Here is a 14,318-nt window from a genome sequence, read left to right as displayed (position 1 = left end):
TCTCTTCTTAAGGCTAGACATTGCAAAATTAGTTCAAATTTCTCCTTTAGCAAGGATAGTTCTATTTCAGCAGATGGTAAAACTAAAACCTAGAAGCAGTTTTCAACCTACAATAAAAAATAATCCTGACATGCCAGTGGCAACAATGCATATCACAATATTTGTATTTATTACTATGCTATTATACTTGTATATCTATTTAGAATACATTCCATATAAGTGCTGATGTATTAAGGAGACAGCTGTTTTAAGCAGATAATTGCACAATATTTCCCCTTGATTAATGAAGCGCAGTAGATGCATTCTACAAAATAAAGTGGTTTTGTAATGATACTATTGGATGGTGCCCCAGGCATATCAACTTGCATGACAACTCTCCTGTGGATGCCTCCATAAACTAGATGTTTGCCCCTAGATGTGTGAAGACAGTGTATTGTGCAAAGTTTAATTGTCACAACAATGTCCAAATGCAGGCCATTTAGAAATTCTCTTTAATAAACATTAAAAGGGTGTGGCTTAGCGACCGAAGCTCCTGCTTTTAAACCACCTGTACCCTCTATTTTTGGGCTATTCTCACCCCCATCACCTCCCTATAGCTCACAGCACCAGCCAGTGAATTTTGGACGAGGTCTGTGGGACTGCCATGCCCAGGCCTAATAACCGGGCTGAAGCAGGGCTGTCTCTTCCATTGGGCTTGTTGGGCAGTTGCCCAAGGGCCCAAAGCTTCAAGGGGCCCGCTAACCCAGGCCCTGCAACCGAAGTCAGTTGGTATATTCTTGATATTTTCTAAAAGTACTGGATTTTGAACACAACCCTCCACCCCTGTTAACAAGTACCATCCAGCTCAGCCGCTGCCGCCTAGTCTGTGTGGCAGGGGCGGATTGGGAAGCCGGGCCACTTTTCGCTGGGCTGGCCTCCTCTCTCTTCAGGGACTGCTGTCATACACTGACAGCTGTGCTTAAGGCACGGCTCTCTCTGCGAGCAGCAGCGGAGGCGTGGGCCAGAGATGTCAGTCTGGTCGCAGTGACTGATGGTACCAGTGCAGCGCAGACTCTATGGCCATCGTGCATGGTCCCCCCCTCTCGTTTTCACTTGTGGTGGCTTGCAGCTGAAGTACTGTGGGACCCCTGCTCCTACTCCATGGCCTCCACGTGGGGGTGAGCCTGTAATGCAGCGCTCACAAACTAAAACAATGACCCAGCCAGCACAGGGCACTACACTTATCGGGGCTGAACCTACCACTACCAAAGTGGGATGCATATATCAGCCCTCCCCTTCCTGATTACCTGCTCCTTGCCTGAGTCACTGCCTTTATTACAGGAGTAAAAGAAAATAAAAAACAGGTACCATGGGGGCACTCTGTGTATTGGGGGTAACTCAGGGGCACTTTGTGTATGGGAGGGTAATATGGAACTGTTGTGTGTACTGGAGGTTAAATGGGGGTGCTGTGTGTACTGGGGGTATTTTGGGGGTACTATGTGTACTGGGGAAATACATAGGCACTGTGTATACTGGGCCCCAGAGATTTTGTCATGTTATAATTATAGGATTGCGCAGTTATTTTATACTATTGCAGCTATAAGGCCCGGGGCAGTGGTGCGAGAGACATGACTGCTCATTCATCTCCAGTGCTGCAGCTGCTGTGGGAAATTGATTTACATGTGGGGGAAAAAAAATTGCAGTTACATCACGTGATTTGACTGCAACTCCACTTCTCTGGTTACCAGGAGCAACCACCAGCGCTCCAGTGCCTATGTTTTATATATAAGTAATTTTGGGTAGCTGTAGCCTACCAATTACCCAGACACAGTATAATTTTTAATGGGTGGGTAGGGGCCCCCAGTGCATTGCTTTGTTAAGACAGCCCTGGGGTGAAGCCGTGGCCTCAATTACCGCGCACCTTGGGCCGGAACACTCGCGGCTGTCGACGCGTCCCGTGAGTGACATCTACCCCTTCACTGTCGGGCGGATACACTGGGAACCTGCTGTGGGGCTTTCAGGTACTCTTATATTATTTATTTATTAACAGTTTTTTATATAGCGCAGCATATTCCGATGCGCTTTACAATTATCCACAATCAACTTCCAGGCACCAAAAAATCTACATCACAGTTCCTAATAGTGAATACTGACACAGCAGAGGCATGCCATTTTAGATTGTCTCAACAAGCAATTCCACACCTGATGCTGTATATGTTTACCAATGACATATCCAAAATTTCAGTTGCTGTTTTCTAGTTCACATGTTGGAATCTTTTATTCTTCACTGAATTAGCAATATCATATAGCTTTCTTTACCTCTCATAATAAGGAAATGCTGAATTCTTTTTACCTGACTTCAGGTGCTTCATGAAGATTGCTGATATTACTGTACGAACTGTTTTTGCAAAGACGCAAAAGAACAAATATAGTCTAACTGGTGCACTCTTAAACAATAAAGAAGCAATTGAAAGAAAAAAGACTTAATAATACTTAACATTTAATAATAATACAATAAAAGAGTATATTATATATACACTAATTAATACCCAGGGATCACAAACATATGGTGAAAATATTCTTCACCCAGTTCCCTAGTATAATCTCAAAGTGAAATAAATAAATTATAATTAATCAAGGAACTGTTAAAGTGGTTGGGCCTGTAATGTGTACAATACAATGTCTACTATATAGTGCCAAGTGGTGGGATGTCGAGAGAAATGTTTTGAGTCTATGGTCACAGGAGTGCTGTGTGACTCGGTAGCGTTGAGCGTCTTTTTGTGTGTCTTTTTTACCTTTAGATGTGTCTTATTGGCACAAGCAGCTTCTGCTGATTAAAATGATATGCAGCATGCCTATGTTCTGTGAGCGAGTGCGGGTGTATCTGCAAGCGAATCACTACAGCAGAAGCTGCTTGTGCGATCAGTTCGATTCGCTGTATGATTCAGAAGCATTTGAAGGTTAAAAGTTGCATAAAAATACGTGCTACCAAGTCACGCCATGGCACGGCATGACTAGAAGGCCTGTTTAATGTGCAAGGAGGCTGGATGTATGAGGACTCATCTGTATATGAATTTGTATAAAGGGATCACAAACAACAAATAATAACAGAAATACACATCAATAATAAATATAGTGTTTACATATGGTGAAAATATTCTTCACCCAGTTCCCTAGTATAATCTCAAAGTGAAATAAATTAATTAGAATTAATCATGGAACCAGAGTAGATACACCACCTACTTTAGATGCAGAGTATTTGAGAAGATCTCATTAAATATCTTAGAGATCAATCACTACAGCTGTACATTATATCTGAGTCATTATGCTCATCTTCCCTAATATCACAATTCTAGTTGAAATAAATGTGAACACAGATATATTCATGTGATTATATTGAAACCGATATTGTTGTTCATATAATTAATGTGAAGAATATCAATAAATACCACAGGGTAAGATCTATAGGTTACAGAAATTAAAGGAAAGCCCGGGGATAAGCTATATAACACACCTTCTACTTTCCCTTGTCTATATAAATATCGAACAAGGGATGAGAGAGGAGTGGGCAAGATCCCCAGGGAAACAACAGTTAAAGCGCTTCTGCTGTCCCCGCTCCTGACTGTATCTCCCCTCTGTTGCTATCAAAGCATTGCATAGGGAGAGTGTCAGACCGGCTTGAATGAGAGAGTGATGGAGTGAAAGGTAGAAAAGAATACCTGTTATAAAATGAATACGATATTGCCGCTGTTAGAGAGATCCCAGCTGAGCTGTTAAAGGTAAGCTGCAAATCGCGTGTGGCTGCGGAAGTACAGCTGTTCGTGGTGTATCAGTCTAAGGGCTGTTTGCGTATGGACAGCCCGTCGGATGGACGCGCGTTTCGCCTCTGCAGGCTTGGTCACCTGATCACCGTGTGAAGAATATTTTCGCCATATGTAAACACTATATTTATTATTGATGTGTATTTCTGTTATTATTTGTTGTTTGTGATCCCCGGGTATTAATTAGTGTATATATAATATACTCTTTTATTATTAAAAGTTAAGTATTATTAAGTCTTTTTTCTATATTTCTAAATATTTTTCTTCCAATTGCTTCTTTATTGTTTAAGAGTGCACCAGTTAGACTATATTTGTTCTTTTGCGTCTTTGCATAAACAGCTGATAATGTGTTTTCACAAATAATTCTGGTGCACCACCAACCAAGGATTAGTATTACTTTATTTTTCAAGTTAAGACCGGAATGTTGGTTTTCAGACTATATTATATTTTTCAGCAACAATGGATCTGATTGACTAGTGCAGACTCTACCTAATTTTTTCTCTATAATGATATTACTGTACATTGAATAGAATTGGGAAACAGGATACCCTCCCTTCCTTATATAACTAATTTGAAGATCACGTCTGCTCTCACGGCTAGCTATTGCCACACGGATTACCAACTTGTCTTTCCCCCACTCCCGTGGATTGAGAAAATGTTTTACTACAATTATTGTTTATAGTGACCTTGTCATATAACTTTTATTGTTTGACTCTGCGGGACAGGTTATACAGTGTTAACAATCCGGAAACTTTCCTTTTCTGCTCTCAACACATGGAATCATCTATCATCATAGAGACACTAATTTTTGTCTTAATGTAACATAGACTTCTCATATAGAGCCTCTTTGCTAACCCTCGCATGTAATCTTTTATGTTTAGAGGTATCACACACTCTGAGTTGTGATTGTTTTACATATACTAATTTCAACGATTTATATGTGGAAAACTTCCTCTCCCCCTCTACTACACTGAAGCCACAACAGCAAAGACAGGAGAAGCGTTGGGCTAATCCTAACATGGCTCCAGATAAAGATGCAGAAGCTACAGATGGACCCAGCTAGTTTGTTGCTCATAGCATGCCTTTGTGTCACACCATGGAACGTTACGTGATGGCTGTACTGTGGCGTCCCGTGGTATTCTATAATGAAAGTTAAGCCATGGCATGTAATTAACCTCTGGGTGGCGAGTACTCCACCGATGAAATTTGTACTACTGAATACCACACTGTTAAAGTGGTTGGCCCTGTAATGTGTACAATACAATGTCTACTATATAGTGCCAAGTGGTGGGATGTCGAGAGAAATGTTTTGAGTCTAGGGTCACAGGAGTGCTGTGTGACTCGGTAGCGTCGAGCGTCTTTTTGTGTCTTTTTTACCTTTAGATGCGTCTTATTGGCACAAGCAGCTTCTGCTGATTAAAATGATATGCAGCATGCCTATGTTCTGTGAGCGAGTGCGGGTGTATCTGCAAGCGAATCACTACATTACAGTGTTACAGTCGCTAATACTATAACGTAGAGTTCTGCGTGCAGATACACCCGCACTGGCTCACAGAACATAGGCATGCTGGATATAATTTTAATCAGCAGAAGCTGCTTGTGCGATCAGTTTCGCTGTATGATTCAGAAGCATTTGAAGGTTAAAAGTTGCATAACCATACGTGCTACCAAGTCACGCCATGGCACGGCATGACTAGAAGGCCTGTTTAATGTGCAAGGAGGCTGGATGTATGAGGACTCATCTGTATATGAATTTGTATAAATAACAGAATTCACACACCACCAAGTGATTTATTTTTAATCCTATAGTGAAGATTTATAAAATAAAAATATATTTTTAAAAAATCTCCCTTTCCATGACTCGAACCCGGGTGCAAGGTGCATACCTTAACCACTAGCCCACACACCAGCCATGTTGAGAGCTGCACCTGTCGTGTATGTGATGTGCAGTGTGCAAATTAAAGCAGGCAATGTGTACAATGTCAATAGCAGGCAGTGTTACAGTCGCTGATACTATAATGTAGTTTTGCGTGCCGCTACACCCGCACTCGCTCACAGAACATTGGCAAGCTGCATATCATTTTAATCAGCAGAAGCTACTTGTGCTATCAATTCGCATATCTGTGTGTGATTCACGCGCATTTGAAGGTAAAAAGTCGCATAAAAGACGCTAGCACTGCCGAGTCATGCTATATTCCATGACCAAACGCTGTACTATAGTGTACCGAATCACAGCTTCTGTCAGTCAATCATCGGGCGTGATACAGAAAATGCATTGGAAATCTGACGCATGTACTGTGTAGTTTAGGAAAAGTGACACCTGGTGGACAAAAAGTTGTATTACATGATATTACTTTTTTCCAGTGCTACGCTACGTTCTGTTATGAAACATTCTGTGTGGCGCGAGACAAGGCTACTGTGTGGCGTGAGATGCATGGTGCGCTACATGGCTGAATGGAGCAACAAACTAGCTGGGCACATCTGTATTACCCCTGCTGCAAAAAAGGTAGCGGCTGCTCAAGACTCATATGTTACTTATAATGAAGTAGTAGATGCCATCAAATCAACAATGGGTCCCCTTCTGTCTCAGGCTGTGTCTGATATAACTTCTCAACAACAACACCTCACTTACAGAGTTACGGAAATGGAACAAAGAGTAGGTGAAGTTTTCTAAGATGTTTCCCAACTGAAACACATTGTTTAAAAATAAGAACGCAATAATTATCAACTATGGAACAAACTTGATGACCTTGAGAATTGTTCCCGTAGGAACAACATAAGATTAGTAGGCCTCCCAGAAACAATTAAGGGTTCTGCCATGGATCATTTTGTCCGTTATACCCTGCCCTCATTACTTGGGATTGAAGCAGAATGCCGCGATCTTGTAGTGGAAAGAGTTCACAGGGTAGGACAACCTCCCCGTACACAGGATGCTCGTCCTAGAGTTATCCTTTTCCGTTGTCTCATCTATTTACACAAACAAGCATTTTAGGCTGCTTCTAAATGCAAAAAATTGCTACAATGGGAAGGTTAGAAAATTATATATTTTTCAAAAGTATTCTGTTGAACTGTCCAGAGCCCGCAAAGCGTTCTCTCCAATTTGCACTCAGTTGATTGCAGAAAAGCGCAAATTTGCCCTCATTTACCTAGCGAGACTTAGGCTGTTTGATGGAACCTCCTTTAAGGACTTTACCAACCCACGTGACGCCAAAGCTTGCATCCGCGAGGAGAAAGAAGCATCCTCCCATAATATTTCAGATGCTCCCCCAAATTCACAATAACTATGTTTCTTTGCTGGCCACTCTGCATAGGACTCTCCTATCATCTTTTCATGTTTTATCCAATTGGTCGCATTTACCTGCATCTTTTGGACTCTGGAGATATGGACACTTGTATGTTGTTCTATTTTCTGCATCTACAGCGGATAAGTATATACACTTATATGTTGAATATTTTGCATTTATTTTTAGAACACTAAACTATCCGTTAATAACTATTACCATAATATCTCTTGGAGTATTAAGCTTTCACATTGCTATTATTATGATCACGACTATTTGTTTAGATCTTTTTTTAGTCTATTCAATGATGTGTTGTTTACCCTTAACTATTAACAAGAAGGGTTATAGCATGAGGCTCTATTATGCCTCTTTAGGCAAAAGTTCTTCTTTAATGCTGATTAAGGGCCTGATTCAGAGCCACTCGTAAGCGGCAGCTCGTTCGCCCCGAGCGATGTTTGCCCAACTGCGCATGCGTACGGATCGTTATACGCATGAGCGAACCAGTCAGTGCGGCCGAAATGCATGTGCTCGCAAAATAGCGAATGCCTGATAATTTGAGTGACAGAATGAGGCGTATGTGGGTGGTAACAGGGGAAGGTGCTTGAAAACGGGGAGTGGAGATCCGATCGCAGGCGTGCTTAAAGGTCAAAACGGGCATTTTATGGGTGTGCATAATTAAAACAGCAGCGTCATTGACCACGTCACTGGGTTTTATTTTAGCCAGAACTGCTCGCAAAATTGTGGTAGCAAAAACCAACCACAAGAAAAGCGAGCAGCTCATACCCTGGTCGATGTACTCGATTAATCTAATAAATAGCGGACATGACGTAGGATGCGAGCGGCCAGGGGGCGTAGTTTCCCAAAAAACGACCGCAAGTTTTGTTCACTCGTTCAGACCTAGAGGCGTGAACAGACCGCAAACAGCGAACGGTTCATTTGAATAGCCATCCCTATTTTCTGGATGAGCGAGCGCAAATAGCGACCGGCTCTGAATCAGGCCCTAAGTCATTCAGCTTTCCTTTTGGAATAGTGACAATATTTTTTATTTCAACAATTCACTGTGTTTAATATTGTTCCCCTGTCTCTGTTTGTCTTTCTATCCTCATGTTTTTCCCTTCCCCTTCCTCTATGATGATTGAAGTGCTGACACTTAGCTTTTCTCTGACAGATACATTTTCTTCACAATTTTCTAAGACACAATGGCTTTGAATATAGGTATATTGAATGTAGGTGGAATTAACTCACCCATTAAACTACGTAAATTACTTATGTATCTTTCTAAACAACACATTGCCCTTGTTTACCTTCAAGAAACTCATTTAACTGCCTCTGAAACTAACATTACAAATCCTTAGTTGGTCTTTATTTGCAGTTGCTCCTTACAACTACAAATCACGTGGAGTTGCTACTGTATATTAGTATATTAGGATTCTTCAACTCTTTCTTTGTCAATATCTGTGAATTCTGTAGATGCAGATCCTGAAGGCCGATACGTCATAACTGAGGTACTCCTTAACAACTCTAAATTTATACTTTGTAATGTATATGCACCAAATGTTTATAAGAAAACCTTTTTCAGCCATCTATTAACTAAATTATTAGTACTTTGTTCAGACTCACAATAGTTTGCAGAGACTTTAACCTCATTTCCTCATCTACTTTAAACCGCTCCAATAGCACAGCTCACGCTACCTCTCTCCCTAAACTAGGAGTCCCCACATTAGTAACTAGATTACAGTTTATAGACGTTTGGAGGGCTACTCATCCTACAGATAAAGATTTTACCTGTTTCTCAGCAGCTCACTAAGCTTTGTCATGGATAGACTATATTTTGTTGTCCCGTTCTCAGTTTCCAAAAATAGCAGCTTCCTAAATAGGACTATCGCTATTTCCGACCATGCATTGGTTTGGATGACACTTCAAACAGATTTAGATAAAGGTTGCATTCACCACTGGAGATTACCTACCTTTTCAAATCTCTCTCTTTTCGAAACAAATTAGAAAAGACATGGAAGGATTATAAGCATGATAATTTACCTCATGCAGAAGCTAACCCTTCTTTATTCTGGCAAAAGGGTAAAGCAGTTCTCCATGGAGTCATTATTTGTTATGTCTTTGCAGAATACAAAAAAATGGCCAATGCATATCTTGAACTTCAAACTAAACTTAGACACCTTTCAGGCTTTCAAATCAACTCCATCTCCTCGACTAAACTAGCCTACCTCACGGCTAAGGTTTATTTTAATGAATATCGTCAAATTCAAGGTGAACAATATCTTTTTTCCGTTCACTTCAAATTTCACAAATTTGGAAATAAAACGGGCAAACTTTTGACTAATTTATTACGAAACACTCAATCGCCGATGGTAGTCCATCCGTTGCGTACCGCTGATGGTTCATTAACTGAATCTGGTGGTCAAATCACTGACCTAATGAAAGATTTCTATACTACGCTTTACTCTGATGACCCTAATACTAACCCCCCTAGTGTTGTACAGTATCTCCCAACACGCAGTCCACATCTTCCCTCTTGCAAATTCCAGATGATTTAGTTCAATTTCTTACTGAATCGATCACAATAGAAGTTACAAGAGTGATACAGCAGCTTAAGCCCTCTAAGGCTCCTGGTCCCGACGGCTTTTCCACCTAATTTTACAAGATATTACTAACCCGTATTAGTGAGACTATGGTTTCCTTTTAAAAATCAAATTATAGCGACCAAAACTATACCATTACATATTAATTCGTCCTTTATTAAGCTTATTCCTAAACCAGGTAGAGATCTAGCATCTCCAGGATCCTACCGGTACATCTCGTTGTTTAATATGGACTACAAAATCTTAAGATATATGCAGATAGACTGAAATTAATTTTACAACTCATACATACTGATCAAACACAGTATCGACATCACAGGTCGACATTCAGTACTTAATGTGCGGAGGGTTTTTGCAGCTATTCAATAAACACATACCTTTAACTGCCCCACACCTAGAATGATAATATCATTTGACGCCAAAAAGACCTGTGATCTTGTGATATGGACCCATCTTTTAATACACTCAAAAATGTTGGTTTTCCATTGGCATTTATTAATATTTTAAAAACGTTATATACCAACCCCCTTTCACAGATTTCTTGCAACGGTTATATCTCTTCACCTTTCCCAATATGCAGAGGGATGAGACAGGGATGTCCATTGTCCCCACTATTATTCGCCTTAGCAATAGAACCTTTAGCGGTAGCACTACGTACCTCACCATTAGTAGAGGGGATTTTGATTGGCAACACTCTTTTAAAAGTTGCAGTTTTCGCAGATGACATGCTGCTCTCTCTCTCTAATCCAAGTGCTTATTTACCAGCTGTATTGAATATATCGTCCTTTGGATTGATATCAGGGTATAAAGTGAATCTAGAGAAGTCTGAAATTCTCCCTATTAGTGGTCCGACTTCATATTACAATTATTTATCGATTCTTCAACCCTTTCGCATTGCCTGCAACTCGTTTATATATCTTGGTGTCCATATTACCTCAGGCTTAACCCAGCTCTATTTGGCCAATTTTACATCGATCATAACTAAGATAACCATTATGTTAGGTCACTGGAAATCCCTTCCCCTTTCATTGCTAGGTAGTTTAGCAGTAATAAAACAAGAGATATGGTAAGAACTTACCTTGGTTATCTCTGTTTCTACGAGGTCCTTAGGGTCCACAGGCCATTACCTTGGATATAGGTAGGTTGGGGACCAAACCGGGCACCATGCAGTTAAAAATTCTGAGTCTCCCAGGATGCACCAGGCTCCCTCCCTTCCGCCACCCCGGCCAACGCACCTTCAGTTACGTACCAAGCCAGAGGCCAGAGGAGGAGAAATAGAAAGGAAAAAGTCAGCCACGCACAAGAATCTCATACTCACAGAAAAGAGACAGAAAAACTAGCGACCAGAACAAGACCCTTCTGAAGCACAGGTCGTCAGGGCGGGCGCCCTGTGGACCCTAAGGACCTCGTAGAAACAGAGATAACCAAGGTAAGTTCTTACCATATCTCTTGTTTTCTACTTCAGGGTCCTTAGGGTCCACAGGCCATTACCTTGGGGATGTCCCAAAGCAGTATCCTTCAAGGGCGGGGATGCTCCTGTGAAGAAATGAGAATCCGCCGCATGAAGGAAGCAACGCATGAAGGAAGCATCCTGAGAGGCGAAGGTATCGAACGCATAATACCTCACAAAGGTCTAAACCGAAGACCACGTGGCCGCCTTACACACCTGAACAGCCGAGGTGCCACGCCGAGCCGCCCACGAGGGACCCACAGGCCTCGTAGAATGAGCAGTGACAGAGGGCGGAACAGGAATGCCCTCATGAAAATAGGCCTCAGAAATAGCCAATCGAATCCAACAGGCCAAAGTTTGCTTATTGACCTGCCAACACTTTTTGCGGAAACCGAACAAAACAAACAAACAATCCGATATTTGGAAAGAACAAGTGTGCTCCACATAAATGCTTAGAGCGCAAACTATATCCAACATGGCCTCACCCACCGACAAACCTGGAGAGTGAAAGGCCGGAACAATGATCTCCTCACTGTGGAAACTTGATACCACCTTAGGGAGAAAAGCAGGGCGAGTCCGAATAACCGCCCTATCCTTATGAAAAATCAAATAGAGGGGTCGACAGGAAAGAGCCCCCAGATCAGAAACTCTTCTGACAGATGCAATAGCCAAAAGAAAAACAACCTTAGCTGTAAGCCATTTGAGGTCCACTGAGCCCAGTGGTTCAAATGGGGGACCTTGTAGGGCCTTCAGGACCACAGCCAAATCCCAAGGAGCCACCGGAGGGACAAAGGGAGGCTGTATGCGAAGGACCCCTTGCATAAAGGTGCGGACATCAGCAAGCGGAGCAATCCGACGTTGAAACCACACCGATAAAGCAGAAACCTGCACTTTCAAAGAGGCAAGGAGCAAACCATGATCCAAGCCCGCGTGAAGAAAGGCTTGTACTCTGGAAACCCGAAACCCCCGAGGATCGTACCCCGTCGGCACCATTGAAAATAGGTATGCCAGACCCTGTGGTAAATCCTGGCCGAAGCCGGCTTCCTAGCACTGGGCATGATATTCATCACTAAGCTAGAAAAACCTTTCGACCTCAAGAGGGATGTCTCAAGAGCCGCGCCATCAAAGGCAGCCGACCCAGATCCGGATCAAGACACGGACCCTGTAGACTGGGATGACATCTATGGTCCCGTGAGATCCGGGACACAGTCAGGGATCCTCCGGGGTCCCTGCTAGTGAGAACCCCGGAGGCCCGCCGAGATCCCTAGATCAGTACTGGGGTCTCGGCGCCGGCTGGGTGGCGGAGCGGTGATGTGGACGTCCACTGGATTGTCCACATCGCTGCTCTTGAATATCTTCGGGGGCTGCAACAGCCCCCCTTTGCATGGAACACCCGACTCCGGACGGGCACCGACGAAACTGAAGGAGCCTTGGCCAGCGGGCGGGGTATAGGAAGGGAGCCTGGTGCATCCTGGGAGGCTCTGAATTTGTAACCGCATGGTGCCCGGCTTGGTTCCCAACCTACCTATAACCAATTTTCTTCCACTATGTTAGTGATTGGCTGCTGGAGAAAAGTCTTTATACTGATTATCATCTAGATAAGGCCCTGCTTGCCCCTTATTCCCCTAGTGCACTATTACACATTAAAACTGTTGACATGCCTTTAGATATATTAAATAAGATACTTTTTAAAGATACATATTATTCTTGGACCTTTGTATATCGGAGGTTACATGGCAGTCCTCTCTACTCCCCATATATACCTCTATGGGGAAATCCAGCTTTTCCTCCCTCTTTAACCAATTGTAATTATCTCCAATGGAAAGAGAGGTTTATATATCAGCTCCAAAGTATTTGACTCAGGAGGACAATTATTGACTTTTGATAAATTACAAAAAAAATTTCAGCTGCCAAACACCATTTTTATATGTACCTTCAACCAGGCATTATCTATCTTCTATAGGTACAAATCCAGCTGAGGAGACCAATCCGAAACCGCTCCTTTCAATTCTAAATTTGATCTCTACAATTCCTTATAAAATGAATATGCTTTACACGCATCTGACGGATAATCAATCAACCACTTTCTGGACTTTTCTACTTAATACATGGAAAACAGATATTCCTTCCTTAACCATATTACCCGTAATTGCGATTGGTCGAAGAGATCTGTGTAGACCACAACTGCCGATGTTTCCTAAACATCGATTGAGGGTTGCCATTGGTTGTGCAACATTGATGGCCACCAGCAATTGCAAACCCACTTGTTTTCAGTCAGCATCGATGGTTTGCAAACCATCGATGGTCGGTTGCCATCCCTAATCAGAGGCCAGCAGGTCCCTCTGAGGTGGGCGGCTGCTGGAAGTTAACTTCCAGCATGCCGCCCACTGTGTGTTTCTGATTAGTCGTATCAGATACTACCATGTCAGTGAAAGCCCTTTCTGGTATGGTCGTATCTGATACGACCACGCCAGGCAAGTGGTTAAATGCGCGGATCACCGCAAGCGGTGACCCGCGACCTTACCTGCTCCTCGTCGATCCGGCCGCAGTCCTTGGCGCCCGCAGAGTCCGGTTAGCACAGACTCTGGGGTCCCGCTGAGATCTGTACTGGCGTCTCAGCGCCGGCGCGGCAGCTTGGATGTCCTATGGACAGTCCGACGCTGCCGCTCTGAAGAGTCCAAAAGTAATTAAAAAACTGTGAACTCAGAAAAATAAAGCTTAGGGGCTGCTAATCAGCCCCCCCTGCGATAACGGTGACCCGACTCCGGGCGGGCACCAACTGAAACTAAGGTGCTTCTGGCTTGGGAGCGGGTTATAGGAAAAGTGAACCCAGTGCATCCTGGGTGCTGAAAGCTTTAACTGCGTGGTGCCCAGATTTGGTTCCCAACCTATACCCCAAGGTCAACCCTGTGGACCCCCTATGGACCCTAAAGTAGAAAATCCGTCTTTTCACTGCTTTTATAACTGTTGCTAAGAAAGTTATTCTTTTGCATTGTCCCAGTAAAACTTCTTCATCCCTTTCTGAGGTTAAGCACAAAATGCTACAACTCCTCTACTATGTTCGCCGCTCAACCATACCTGATATTAACAAAGGAGTGGAGAAATGTTATCAGAAATGGGAACCCTTTATAAACACTTTAGAATTATCATCTCAAGACCACATTATTAAGCTTTTCGAAAATACTGATTG

General features: G+C 42.7%; 1 protein-coding gene across 3 annotated transcripts in view; it reads right to left on the bottom strand.

The window, feature by feature from the left end:
* TEX14 (testis expressed 14, intercellular bridge forming factor) overlaps window positions 1-14,318 on the bottom strand; it is a 377,640-nt gene that overhangs the window by 241,964 nt on the left and 121,358 nt on the right. The gene's annotated exons all lie outside the window — the stretch shown is intronic.

This window comes from Taudactylus pleione, unplaced genomic scaffold (genome assembly GCF_031769625.1).
Source record: "Taudactylus pleione unplaced genomic scaffold, aTauple2 ptg000487l, whole genome shotgun sequence".
NCBI classification, from domain to species: Eukaryota; Metazoa; Chordata; class Amphibia; order Anura; family Myobatrachidae; genus Taudactylus; species Taudactylus pleione.
This window is presented reverse-complemented; position numbering and strand designations above follow the sequence as displayed.